The sequence below is a fragment of the Scomber scombrus genome, chromosome 20 (genome assembly GCF_963691925.1).
Source record: "Scomber scombrus chromosome 20, fScoSco1.1, whole genome shotgun sequence".
In the NCBI taxonomy this organism is placed as follows: Eukaryota; Metazoa; Chordata; class Actinopteri; order Scombriformes; family Scombridae; genus Scomber; species Scomber scombrus.
Window position 1 is genome coordinate 21,327,482 of NC_084989.1, and position 15,134 is coordinate 21,342,615.

Here is a 15,134-nt window from a genome sequence, read left to right on the forward strand (position 1 = left end):
CTCCTCTCCTCTTTTTTGAGCTTCTAGCGTGGTTTCCAGACGTCGACTGTTTCTCTGCGAGCATTAAGGTAAAAAACCCAACAAAGTCCCTCTCTTTTTATTCCTCTTTTATCTTTTAAAATCTCCTCCTGTCTTCCCTCCACTAGGTCGCCTTCACTGTCCCACCAGTTGCCATTCATTCTAGCTGGTTTTTTTGAGTGTTAAAGTAAAAAAAAAAGAAAAATAAGAGAAAAGAAAGGATGAATGATGAATCGTAAATGTATTTATTATTAAGTTGGTTAACTGTAAAGAAAAAACAATGAAAAAAAAAACGCGTTACATCCTCGATACACCGTTAACTTCCTCTTTTTTTTTTTTTTTTAACACCACCGCTTACTGTTACTTACGTTTTTTCCGTTTTTATGTCAGAGGCTTTGAATGTTACACGCTTAAACCAATGTTTTATTAATAAATCAGGTGATTGATTATTAATCAGCTGTTGTTAGCCTAGGTAATCAATAGTTTTAAGGTTATTCTAACAGTATATATGGCTTGGTTTAAATTTAACATGGGAGTAAATGCAGTACAGTAACACGGTGCATTAAAGGAAATGCACACACTGACAGCTTGGGAAATGGTTTATAGCTGCTTTTGTGTTTCCTCTTTTTGCTTGTCATTTATTTTTTATTTATTTTTTAAGGCAGATATAAAGTAAGTGCATAATAAAGCATTTAAGATAAGATCAGATATTCCCTGATTAGTCCCATAGTGAGGAAATTTACATTATTGCAGCAGCAGCAAAGTGGATAGTAATAAAATGAAAATAGCATCAAAAAAAAATATAATAGAAAACTTGTAGCATTATATACAGGAGTAATATTGGTGTTGAATGATAAGATACCTGAGCTTGATGGTTATTGCACAGGTTTTTAACTTAATTAAAGTAGCAAATAAGGGTGTAAATGTGTAAAGTGGAGTTACTGTAGTTAAAAGGATGTCAGCTGCTTCAACGTGGAAAGGAAATGCACAAACTGACAGCCTGGGAAATGGTTTATAGCTGCTTTTGTGTTTCCTCTTTTTACTTATAATTGATTTTTTTACTATTTTTTAAGGCAGATCAGTGCATAATATAACGTTTCAGATAAGATAAGATATTCCTTTATAAGACCCACAGTGGGGAAATTTACATTATTGCAGAAGCAGCAGCAAAATGGATAGTAATAAAATGAAGAAAGCACCAAGAATGAAGTACACAAGCCATCAAAAGACAATAGTATTAAAAATATATATAATAGAAAACTAGTAACGTTATGTAGAGGAGTAATATTGGTGTTGAATGATAAGATACCTGAGTTTTGATGGTTATTGCACAGGTTTTAGAGTGAAAAAATAAATACATTGTATGCTTAAACTGAAGTAATTGCAAGCTTTGTAAACTGGCGTCCTGCACACAAAGACGTATTCAGATCATTAACTTAATGAAAGTAGCAAACAAGGGCGTAAATCAAATCTTACATGTGTAAAGTAGAGCTACTGTAGTAAAAAGGATGTCAGCTGCTTCAGTGTGAAAAGGAAATGCACAAACTGACAGCTTGGGACATGCTGCTTTTGAGCAAATAAGGGTGTTAACATTCAGTGTGAATCAAATCCTACATGTGTAAAGTAGAGTAGCAACTAGTCCATTCATCCATTAGCTATTTTGATCATTGATTGATTGTTTTGAGACTTTAATAGTAAAATACGTCAGCTGCTTCAATGTCAGGATTCTTTACTCCTTTCTGACATTAAACTCAATATATTTGGGTTGTGATCAACAATTTCTGACATTTTATAGCTCAAACACAGATTAATTGAGTAAATTGATAATGATAGTAACCCTCAGTTGCAGCCTTGTAGACATAATAGTACATTTTCTTCTTTTCCAACCACTTAAAGTGCTTTTACACCTCATGTCAATATCACACATTCATACACTGATTACACAACCGTCGGGAGATATTTTGGGGTTCAGTGTCTTGCCAAAGGACACTTTACCCGGTGTCATTATTACCACTGAAATACTGAAGTGAAAGCAGCATTTAAAATGTTATTGCAGGTTTATATACTGTTGGATATTTTAATGTACTGTCTGCATTATACTTTACATGCTCACTCTAGGTTTTTATAACCTTAATCTGCAATTTATGTAGTAGCTACAGCTTTCACATGAATGTAATTGAGTAAAAAGTGCAATATTTCCCATTGAAATGTAGTTTAAAGTTGCTTAAAATGGGAAGAAAACTCCACCACAATCTCCCTAGAGTCCAACAAAAACACATCTGTCACTCTTATTTAATCTGAATATCGCCTGAGAAGTTTGTCAGTCTTTGATTTACGTGACTGTGTCTGCACGAACCGCAACAGAGCTCGTATCGTATATGTTATTTCCTTTCCCAGAGTCTCTGAAAGTGGAAGTGAAACGTCCCAGAAAAGGCGGATTTGACAGCGCGTGTTAGGCAAGTGCAGCTCAGCCGGTTGTGTCTGCTGTGATGCAACGTCTAATGTTAAAATGCTTCTTTTTTAAAGGGTCTCACGGTATCTGCTTTGTGCTAATTTAGGGGGTGGGGGGGTTATTCTGCTAATTCTGCTTCACCCCCAGAGGCAGGTTAGAAATACCACAAAAAGGCAGCGAGCAGCAAGCGAGACTCTGAAAATAATAACCCCCCCCCTCCCTTCCTTTTTTTTCTTTTTGAGAGATGACTGTTCAGGTATAACTCAGCTGTCACTCCACAGAAGAAGTAATTTCATCGCCTCTTGGCCGAGGGGGCGGGGGGGGGGGGGGGGGGTCATCGTAGACACATCCATCAAGTCCTGAGACCTTTTTTACTCCTTGTGTCACCAAAAATAAACAAGCTCTTTTTTCACTCGGTATAAGGAATGGGGAGGAGGAAGAGGGTGTTGGTTCCTTCCTACCTTTCCTATTAATCATAATGTTGCATTTTGCTGTGAGTGTAAATTGGTCTTGATCCGTCACAGAGTAATACACTGTGCATTTTCTAAAAAGAAGGAAGTGTCACTTTCCTTTTTTTTCAGATCTTTCTTAATAGATGGAAACAATCTTGTGCTCTCATGGTTTCATTCAGTGTATATAAACCCCGCCCCCCCCCCCCACACACACTAAAAAACAGGGGAATCTGGAAAACACATGACAAATAATTTCGCTTAACCCCCGAAATAACTCTTCCTTATTCTTTTTTTATTAGTGTTGCATAGAAGTAAAAGTTGCAGTAACTGAAAGATTGCAAAAGCGAGGACGGAGAGACAATAGCTTAACAGCAAGAAAAAAAAAGTTAATTCTGGTGTGTCTGGCTTCAGGAAGTAAATATAAAAGAGCTCTAAGTGTTGTTTGTTTTTCTTTTTTTTTTAAATAAGCATGAAATGAGAAGATGGGTCATTTTTGCTCCCTCATGAATCCTCGTGGACTGCAGTTAACCGAGCCTTGAGATAACGTTTGTTATCTATATAGATAAAGACTGATTGATTGAGTTGCAAGCAAGTGAATTTAGACACTGACTAGACACAGCGCAGCGTTATTGTCTTAAAAAAAGGCAAATGTTGACGTCTAGATAAATACATTATTATTTTTACCATCTTATTTTAAGCTTGTTGCAGGCTTTGTCGTGTAAATTGCTCTAAAAGCAGAAAGAGATACGCTTATGGACACAATGTTGTCGTCTGCAAAGCATCAGATAGATATATTAAAGCTGCTTGAGGAACAATACGGACAAAGATGCATCGTATATGATTTTAAAAAAAACAATTGTGTCATTGTGCAAACATAATGCACACAAGATAAAGCAACAATCTTAAACACTTCAGAGTCCTGTGTTAGAATATATTGCACATATTTTCTCCAGTAAATGTCTGATCATGTTTATACAGTAGCTGAGCTGATAACAAAGGTCATTTTTGCTCCCTCATGAATCCTCGTCGACTGCAGATCACTTTTGTTATCTACGTAAATACAGATTGATTGATTTGATTGAGTTACAGGCAGGTGAATTTAGACAGTGCAGCATTATCCTCTTAAAAAAGGCAAATGTTGACGTCTATATAAGTAAATTATTATTAAAACCACCTTATTTTAACCTTGTTGCAGGCTTTTTTATGTAAGAGATTCACTTACTGACACAATGTTGTTGTCTGCAAAGCATCAGATAGATATCAGTGTTTACATTACGGATGCTTGAGGAACAATACGGACAAAAATGCATCAAATATGATTAAAAAAAACAATCATTGTGCAAACATAATGCACATAATAAATAAAGCATAAAGTATTTTGCACATATTTTCTCCAGTAAATGTCTGCTCATGTTTCTACATTAGTAAAACAGTAGCTGAGGTGATAACATGGGTGTAGAGTGTAGCAGACTGAGTGTCATGGCAGTACGTTTTAAATTATTAATCATTTTCCAGAAGGCCTCCCAAGACCTTTTTTTTCTTCTCTTAGCGCTGAGCTGCCCAGACGTCGTCAGATCTGCAAAACAAACCAACATCAGAACAAGAATGTAGTTTATTTATCTGAAAACTTGTCCTCACATTAATCAGGAGTAACAGTAACAGTAGGGAGAGTAAGTAAATAAATAAACAGAAATATGCGACATCTCTCTCTGGGACAGTTTCTTGGCGTCACTGGAATGTCCACAAACACGGCGAAAGGGTTCCGACCCCGCTGCTGTGAACACACCCGGCGTCTCCGAGCCGCCGCCGGCTGCAGGTCGGGTTACTCCAGTTATTCTCGGTATGAGGTTCACTGCAAGCCTCCCGCTGACACTCAGACTATTTATTGTATTTCCGGCGAGCCTGTGCATCCTCTTTCTCTCCCTCTCCCTCTCTCGCTCTCTCTCTCTCTCACACACACACACACACACACACACACACACACACACACACACACACACACACACACACACACACACTCTGTACATCCAGTCTAGTTAGGGCTATATAGGCCAGTGTCCAGAATCACTTCCCATTAACTTTACAGCGCTCTACATTTACCCTCCGCCATTTTATTTCTTTGAATGCCTCGAATGCTGACTGTGCAAAATTATATATATCCAAGTATTGTCCGCAGCATGAGCTCCACTTCCTGTTTAACAACCTCACAATGCAACGCTCCACATTTTAATGTTCTCTTGATTAACCTATTTAGTGTTTATTATACAAGAAGTAGTGAATGAGTGAATGAAGGAGTGATTATGAAGGCTGGGTATCGTTAAAGTGATACGGACACCAACTTCATTTGATACCCTTCATGTGAATAGAAGCATTAAATTGCATAAAATCCCTCGACTCCTGCACATTGAAATGATTAGATTCTGTACGCAAATGCATTTTAAAAGTCTACAAATTATGAATATTTATTAAATAGAAAATGCTCAAAATCAGTAGATACTTTCTAGCTCTGGGTGCAAAAAGGATCGATTGCAGGGTTTTAGAATTAGCGAGGTCCGAAATCTAAATTGGCTATAGATCCACCCACGTGTCCGTCTGAGTCTGCAGTAGCATTAACGATCTGTTAAGTAGTAAAGCATCATAAGCAAGTTAAATGAAGAGGAGGCTGACGCAAAACATCTAAGATGGTCAATGTACCTCAGTAAAAATACCTCCATGCTGAATACTACTCTGTATCGATTTATTTCAGCAGATGAGAGAAGACGTAGCATCCATTTTTCATGTTGTCATGGTGATATATATGATTGACAGGTAAACATTTGAGATGGCCGTGGTTTTCGCACATTCAGCGGACACACCCACAGTGTTTGAGAGCAGAGAAAACAGCTTGATTTTTCACAGTTTTTTATATACTAGGCAATTTTTTTATTTTTAAATCGTTCATATTTGACAGGATGGTTAACAACACACTTTTCTGTGGTATTTCAAACTCAGAACACGTGTTTATTGTTGCTTTACACAGATGTTTAATGGTATTGAGTACAGATACCCAGCCCTAGTGATATCTAGTTTTATTTATATATATAATTTTATATTAATGTAACATTATGTAGTTTTACTTTAGTTTTATTATATTTTAAGCAGCCGACATTTTTCTTGATCAGCTAGATTATTTTTATTTCTTCTTTGTCTTTCTTTATTTTATCTTTTTTTTTTCTTTATCTTTCTTCCCTTCCTTCTTATTTTCTTTTTCATTTCTCTTTTCTTTCTTTTTTTATTATTTGACTTTATTTTTCTCTTTTTGAATTATGTTAATTTCTTTCTTTCTTTCTTTCTTTCTTTCTTTCTTTCTTTCTTTCTTTCTTTCTTTCTTTCTTTCTTTCTTTCTTTCTTTCATCTATTAATCAAGGTTGTAATTCTTTTTTATATATATATACACTGCAGGGCCTTTTTCATCCACAACAGGTGGACACAATAACACGAACACAACACTTGAACCAACAGTCTCACTAACATACTGCCATCAAGCTTTATATGATTGCATGGTGTTTGCATTATTGTGTCCACACTCTCACACACACACACACACACACACACACACACACACACACACACACACACACAGACACACACACTGAAGTGGGGGCAACATGCTGGGTCAGGTGCTGCTGTCTTAGCTTTATGCACAACAGAGCTGTATTGATCCCTCTCTCTGGTGGCATAATGCTGCGTTGTGCAGTTATTGGGATTAACTTCCTCCTCACTGATTCGGCCTCTTCAGCTTTATCATGACAGAAGGTGTGTGGAGCGGCTTCGACATCATTCAGCTTCTATACTGCTTATTGTTTTAAATAAAAAAGGGTTTAAATTGACTTATTTACCCTTTTTAGACATGTGATTTGCTTTATTTAGATGAGCTTTATCGTGCAGCGCAGCTTGAATTTGCACCATTCGATGACTAATACAGACTTTTTCTTGCTTTGTGACTTTACTCATTTGCTTCTTCAGAGTTCAGTAAATTCTCACTACTGCATCTATGCTGCGTGTCCGCTCTTGTCTCTCTTAAGCATATCACGGTAGAAATGATGACATACTTGAGTCACTCTGGTATAAGGAAAAAGCCTGTTCCTGTTGCACACGCCAAGGCTGAATTTACAGACTTTGCACATCGAATCCACGAAGCTGCAGATTGCTAAAAAAAAAAAAAAAAAAAAAAAAATCGAACACCTGTTTTAAATGACTTAATGGCTTAGATTCATTTAATAGTTGGTTGATTAATACAAAGAGAGAGGGGTACTGGGGAGGTGTTGGCTTGTGGTTGGCTTTTGTGTCTGCAGCCTTTTTTGGGCGGCAAGTGTTACACGTTTTGATGTGTATGAGTCAGTGTGTGTGTGTGTGTGTGTGTGTGCATGCCAGTTTCTCAGTTTCTGATCTGCTAGTAGAAGTCGGAGCATTCCTCTCAACTTTCTCACTTCCGTCCTGTGATGTTGGCTTTATCTGACGCCCGTGAGCACGCACATAATGAAAAGAGAGAGAGAGAGAGAGAGATTGCATATCCTCTTCTTCTTTCTTCTTCTCCTGCAGGCAGGCGCTCTGTCCAGAGGCCTTCAGCTGGATGCTTTCAGTTGTGTGCAGCAGCAGCAACATCTTTAGAGTAAATGTAAGGGGAATAGAAAGAAAGAAAGTGGATCATATATGAGGCTATTTATAATGTAGACCACACACAAGGGAGGAAAATCAACCCCCACACCTTTCACACATGCATTAAAAACCCCTCCAGGCTCAAATATGAGGAGAAAAAAATCAAGAATTCTCCTTTTTATTTGACTTATCTTAGTAAAACAAATGAAAGCAGTCGTCTTTCTACCCTGATTATGATGATTTTATTACAGCATGTTAAACCAGGCAAAGGCATGAGATCCTCATGTGGCCGCCTACATGTCAGCGGACACCACAGGGGTGTTGCCACAGATGGCAAATCAGCAGGGTTGAAATTCATTTTTATTTCTTTTTGCATGTAAGTGTTGCCACGCTGTTGCTGCTGCTACTGCTGCTGCCCCCGCACCACCCAAAAAAACCTCCACATTCTCACATTTATGTTACAAAGCTGTCAGATTAAACCCGAGGTGGAATTCTGTCCCACTTTCTTTTTTTATTTTTTTATTTTACCCCAGATGCATTAATCTAGTTGTTTGAGAAATTGCACAAACAGTAAGAAAATGTTTCCCAATTCTAAAATATATATAAAAGCTTACCTATGAAGACATATCTTTTTCTTTTAATGCAGTAATGGTGTTTTAAGTCAAAGCTGCAGAAACTAAAGGATGGATAGATAGAAAGAAAGAAGGGCTGGGCGATATGGGCAGAATCAAATATCACAATGTCTTTGACCAAATACCTCGATATCAATATTTTGGCGATATTGTAGGGATGACTATCGGTGCTCTCATGAAATATTGACACAGTGTAATGTAATACAGTCTTTAAAAGCAGGACAAGACATGACAACACTTCCATATTCCATATCACAATATTATGATATTCAAAATCTAAGACGATATCTATAAAATATCACGATATCGATATAATTTTGATTTATTGCCCAGCCCCAATAAATAGATAGAGAGATAGATTACAGCAGCTACATCCACACGTAACATAACAACATAAAAACACATCTTTAACTATCCAATGGGGAAAAAAGCTAAAAAGTAATGACTAAAAATACCCAGAAATTGTACTTACAGAGCTGCATGCAATAGGCTGCTGCTGCTCCACTGGTGCCATCACACACCAATCTATCAAATATTTTAAAAATCAACATAAAAATCACACTTTGAGAGCCCATGGCGACATTTCCAACTGTGTCGTCTGTCAAAAGACACAAAAACGGAAAGAATTGCTGTATTTATGTCTCCAGTTAGCGCTGTGGAGCGATGCCTTTAATGAACAGAAGAATGAACGCTTACCACACTTAAAACAGCCGCAAATAACATAGAGACACATCTCTAACCATCGGAAGACTAAAACTAAAAATACCCGAATGTTTTACTAATAAAACCAATATATGTGTGTGTATATATATCTATATGTGTGTGTAATAAAAATACTCGCTGTGCAAACGGTGCTCTGCAGAATGTAAAAGATAAAACACCTAAAAACTAACCTGTGTACAAAGCAGCACACCATCTAAACTAAAAACCACTTCAATCCTCACACTTGTTAACCACACGCTGTGATAGCAGTGTGATGTTTTTTATTTCTCATGCACTAATAATGACATCAGTCAAATTCAATTCAGATAAGTTTTAATGATAGCAGATCATTGAGAGATCAGAAATCTAACATTGATAGAGGATTACAGCCCTGTCACAATAATTATCGACCTATCGTACAATAACCCAATTATCAGCATCATCGTGTCTATATATGGACTTATGGTATGATGCATGGGCATGACCTTTGACCTCAGCATTGCCACACTTCACATTAGCAGCTAAGAGGCTATTCATGTCACATTGGCTAAGTGAGTAGTGTCCGCCATTCTTCACTGTGCTCGTCCTGAGTGGAGACTGCAGAAGAGTTAAAGGTAAATAACTCTGTCCCCAACCATAATGGCAGTCTGAGTAGCGTCCACTCTCCAATCCCCCCCTTTACATTATTATACTATTATATTATCATTATATCAGTGGTATAAAATGATCTTCAAATGACAATAATATCGTTTATCGCGATTATTTCTGAGACAATATATCGTCCAATAAAAGTAGTTATACTATAATGATAAAAGTAATAATTATAATGCTTCTAAATCTTTATGTGAGCTTCTGCTTGCGGGATTTATTGTACTTTCTTTAAATCCAGCTGAGAAAAAACGAAACTCCTCCAGGTCATTTTCTGTTGTTTTTCCCCCACATTTCAGTTTGAGTGTCTCGAGTCTCTGTAGCTGATATGTGGGAGTTTTTCTTAATGAAGTGATTTTCCACTGAGGCTTCGTGGGCTTCCGAAACTTCACACACACACACACACACACACACACACACACACACACACACACACACACACACACACACACACACACACACACACACACACAAAAACACAGTCTATACATCCGTCCTTTAAGCCCCCTTAGCTTTCTCGCTCACCAACAGGTAAAAACAAGGGAGACTACAGGTTGTCATGGCAACTAGAGTTTTTTTTTTTTGTAATGGATGTTTTTAGTCGGCGGTGTTGAAACTAACACCTGATTTATGTCCCGTTGTCACATCAGTTCACTTCTGACCTGCCAGAAAATGAATCTGTAATAGTTTTCATTCATTTTTTATCTTTTTTTAATGAATTGATGATTCTAGTCTCTTTTAAATGTGAATATTTTCTGGTAGCTTTAGTTTTCTATGGCATTAAGTTTAATGGGCAGGACAATATAAGATACTTTAGGGTGTCGTCTTGGGCTTTTTGGACACAGTGATTGTCATTTTTTCACCATTTTGACATTTTATGGACTTATCATGTAGATAATGATCAGATTAATTGATTAATATAAAAAGTGGTTGCAGCCTCTCTACTACACTGAGACTGATGACAAGCCGAGGAATACAGTCAGCAATGAATAACATCTTAATGAAGGTTATAAGTTTATGTTTTTTGTTGCTATATTCAGTATTTTTAAGGTGTTTCTATTATATTTGTACATTTACATCAGAGAGAATAAACTAATAATAAACCATGTGTGTGACAGACCGGCTCCATGTATAGATCCTATTGATTAGCTCTGTACTCTGATGTCAGATCCAGCACATGTTTTTACTGTCTGTTCACACACACACACACACACACACACACACACACACACACACACACACACACACACACACACACACACACACACACACACACACACATGCAGTTTGCAGCAGGCCCACACATGTTGGCCCACATTCATTGACCTCTTCATGTGGTGCAGTGACTGTACTTGTTGTTACATTAATGTTATTGCAGCTACACACACATACACACACACACACACACACACACACACACACACACACACACACACACACACACACACACACACACAAAGGGTTAAAATGATTCTCAGGAAGGATTGTGATGTGATGAGGCACAGCTTCCCAGTAACCCCAAAAAACCTTCAAAACCTCCTGTTTCTTGGTATTTAGATACATTTTTCTGGCTTTTATTTTACTCACCTCCCCCTCCTCCTCTTCCTCCTCCTCTTCCTCATCCTCCTCCTCCCTCCTCAATGACTTTGTCTTTATTTAAATTACTCCTTTCTTTCAAGTTGTTGTTACGATAACGAGCTTCTCACGTGACGCAGCGGATGCCTTCACGGTAATCGGAAGCAGCAAACGTTGCACCCCCGCTAAAAACACACACACACACACACACACACACACACACACACACAGTGAGTTATCTGGACTGTAGTTCCTCACCCTTTCAGTTTAATTGTTGCTCGGAGGGATGAGTAAAAGCTGAATCACCACACACACACACTTTTAAATGATCTCATCATGTGGGTCTTTCCTCACAGCAGCACTGAAAATGAATGAAAGTAGTCCCTATAAATACTTACATATATATCTTTAAATAAAATGTGAAGAATAAGAAGCAGTGATTTTGTGTAGTTATATCTCCGTAAATCTGTAATATTGAGTGTTTATCAATAAGACGTCTTCATACGTATAACTGATGCTGTCTTTAAAAACTTCCTCTATCGTCATTCTGCCAGTTTTTGACATTGTTGTGATCAGTTAAACTTTTATGTATTGAGCCTCTTTTGCAACATTGCTCTTAAATTAAAACAGACAAATGTTAAAATCAAGAAAAAAGTTCAAAGAAAATAAAAATTCTTGTAAAAAAAAGTCTCGTAAAATGGGCAAAGACTCGCTGATAAAAGTGTTTTTCTTTCCTTTTTAAAGGAAGTCAGTGACTCACTGGATGACTTAAACAAGTGAGAATGCTTGTAGCTATTTTAGTTGCATTAATAATTATCAGTAAGACTTCTCAAAAGGTAAACTCTTTGTTACAGGAGTAAAATGTGGGTGTCTGCATCCAAATAAAAATGTTTTATATGATTTATATTTAATTTAGTTTAAAGCCCGACATGATAGAAAGCGTCATTTTTATTCACAGCTGATCACTGTTTTCAACCTGCTGACCTAAATACAAATGTTTATTTAAAGATTATTGTTTCTTTTTCTTGTTTTTTTTAAACTTTAAACTTATTCTAGTTCTGTTTTTGCAAAAGTGCAATAAAAAATATAGTATTTTATTATTCGTCAAATCACAGAAACAAGACTTTAACGACGCTGAAATGATCCTGTGTTTAACTTAATTTCATAAATAAGCATTAACCCTTTACATACTGTTCATATTCTGACTTATAATTAGTCTCTGCATCAATTCACATTCATAAATTCACCATCAGTCATTAATACATGTTTGATTAATCCTTCTGTTTGATTTAAAAAGACATTCACAATCACTATTTTATGGTCCAGTTTAGGGATGTCCCGATCCAGCTTTTTGCACTTCCGATCCGATACCGATATTGTAGCTTTTAGCATCGGCCGATACCGATACCGGCCGATCCAAGCATGTATTAAAGATTAAAGATATTTACTTATTTTGTTGTTATACTCATGCTGAAAAGGGTTTTACTCTTAAGAACAACTAGCCAACTTAATTAGGTTAGTTTGAATAATCCACAATGGTTGGTAATGAGAAGCTGACCTGTTTATTCTTAACAGGGTTAAATAAACACAAAATAATAAATAGTCAATTAACCACACAAACTGAATTGGCATCAGTGCTCTGCTCTTGAACAACAAGAGTGTAAACTGCAATAACTAACAAAAGAGAAATGTGCAGAAGGAGGCAATAAATCCCATAAGGCCTAGTCAGGTGGCCCTCCTATGGTGAGACATACAACATAAAAACTTTAGAGTAAAGAAATACAGACATATACACACAAAAGCTAAACAAAAAAATAAAAAGTGTAACAAGAAAGGTGACAAATTACCAATGAAGTTGCATACCATTAATAAATTGGGTTCTGTACTCATGTGGGGGAATGTCACTAATAAAATGCTTTTTATCTTCTCAAAAATATCACCAGAGTGCAGCCATTTCTCTCTCTCTGGGTGATACAGAGATATTAATGCATGCTTTTATATCCAGCAGGCTGCACTGTAGTAATCAGTGCAAACAATATTGTAAACTGTATTAAAAAAGCAAAACACACAAAAAAGCTGAGTAGAAAATAAATAGTGGGATGCTGGACAGGTCGCTAGGTGTGCTGAAAAACGCGGACTGGATTTGGGGGGGGAAGCTGAAAAAAACTGGAATGGATTACCTACATCGGTGCGCTGGAAAACACGGACCGGAGTTTTGAAAACAAACTGGATCGGGAGTCCGGATCGGGATTTTCCCGTGCAGGCCGATCCGATATTGATATGCATTTTTTGCTAATATCGGCGGCCGATCCGATCCAAATATCGGATCGGGACATCCCTAGTCCAGTTGAACATTTTATGGAATATGATGAATATAGCAACATGTTTCAATGTTGATTTTTGAATTTTGTTATAAATACACATCACATTTGATCACATATTTGTATATTTGGGGTCATATTAGGAAAAGTCTGACTAAAAGAAATGCGAATATTTAGTGTTTTTACAGCTTTCAAATGTGAAAATGGGTCAAATTTAACCCTAAAAAGTATCTATAGGTTAAAAAGTGTTCAAAGTTTTAAGTTAATGTAAAAAAAAAAACCCATCTCATCATCAGCATCATGAAGTCTCATGAAGTAGTTAACAGATGCTAACGAGCCTGTGTGACCGTGTGCTCCATCAAACACTCACTCGTCCTCGTGTCACGGCCCCCAGCTGTAAGCCTGATGCGTCTCTGACTCCCATGATGCCCGGCCACAGATGTCACCCACTGCACCCCCCACCTTCTGCCCCCCCCCTACCCCCACCGCCCCCGTGACATGTCAGGTCTGCTGGATTTAGGAGCAAGTCGCAGTCAGTTTTGCATCCAGAATGCGACGATAAGAAGAAGAAGAGAAGAGAGGTGGACAATTTTTCAGCTTTAATTCACCTTTTTTTTTTTTAAGGATTTATTCTATCGAGCATCTATTTCACTTCTCTAAGAAACCATCTTCCCCCTTCTTTTTTTTCTTCTCACGGCGTCTTATGTCTTATTTGATCGTGTGTCGACTCGCGCAGGTTTTTTTAAGTCTGATCACATTCATGCATGACCAACACTGCTGCTATTGTCGTACATTTGTATGCATGCTGGCGAAGAGAGAGAGAGAAGAAAGAAAGAGAGAGAGAGAGAGAAGAGCCTTTTTTGGTCCTAATGGTCTCACAGTCTAATGAGCCTTTACTCTCCATTGACGGGGGGTCAATGAAGAAACTAAACTTTTTAAAATGTGTGTTTTTAGTTGGCAGTTTGATTCGATCCTTAAACTTTTCAATTGAATGGAAAAAGTGTGAGTTGGATTGGCTGAGTGGGTGTTTGTAGGAGGAGGAGAAAAACAGAGGGAGAAAAACCTGAAGCTTGCTGAATCAGAGGAAGTGTTACGCAATAGGAAGTGGTGTGTTGTGTTTTTAATGCGTCTATTTGTTCCATGTTTTCTTAAAAAAAGAAAAAAGCAATTAGCCAACGTTTCATAAAGGAAGGTATAAGGAGAGAACATAAGAACAACCTGCAGCCTTTTTATGAATACTATATTTCACTTTTTAGTTTATTATCATCAGAGTTTAAAAAAACGGGGAATTTGAAAATGAAATTTGATTAAAAGAGCCTGTATGAACTTATTTGTTCCCACCGAAGAAGAAAAAAAAAAGCACCAAAGTTGTGTTAGCAGTGTTGAGGTGTGACAGGAAATGAGTAATAATGCTACAGTGTGACCAGGATGTGCATTAAACCACCAAAATCTCCACATATTCAGCCTTTCTACAGATTCTTATGTCTTTATTTGGAGTTGTGTGTGATTGTATGTGTCTGTCTGTGTGTTTCTTTTTTAGAGGCTGACCTCTGCTGGAGGACTGTGACCCGGGGCCACCTGCCAGGCCGGGCCTCCCTGCTCCTGACTGACAGTCACACAACTCCACTGCTGGTGAGTCCTCGTTACCAAAATCACACCTGTGCAATGGAAGAAAGCTTTTTTTTTTTTATGTGTG

At 37.4% G+C, this 15,134-nt stretch overlaps 1 protein-coding gene across 1 annotated transcript in view; it reads left to right on the forward strand.

Moving 5' to 3' along the window:
* The window catches only part of fam49bb (family with sequence similarity 49 member Bb), a 46,727-nt gene continuing 31,593 nt past the window's right edge, over nt 1-15,134 (forward strand). Inside the window, exons 1-2 of the mRNA XM_062441396.1 lie at nt 1-68; nt 14,979-15,070. The gene's annotated coding sequence lies outside the window, so the exon portion shown is untranslated. The remainder of the gene's footprint in view (nt 69-14,978; nt 15,071-15,134) is intronic.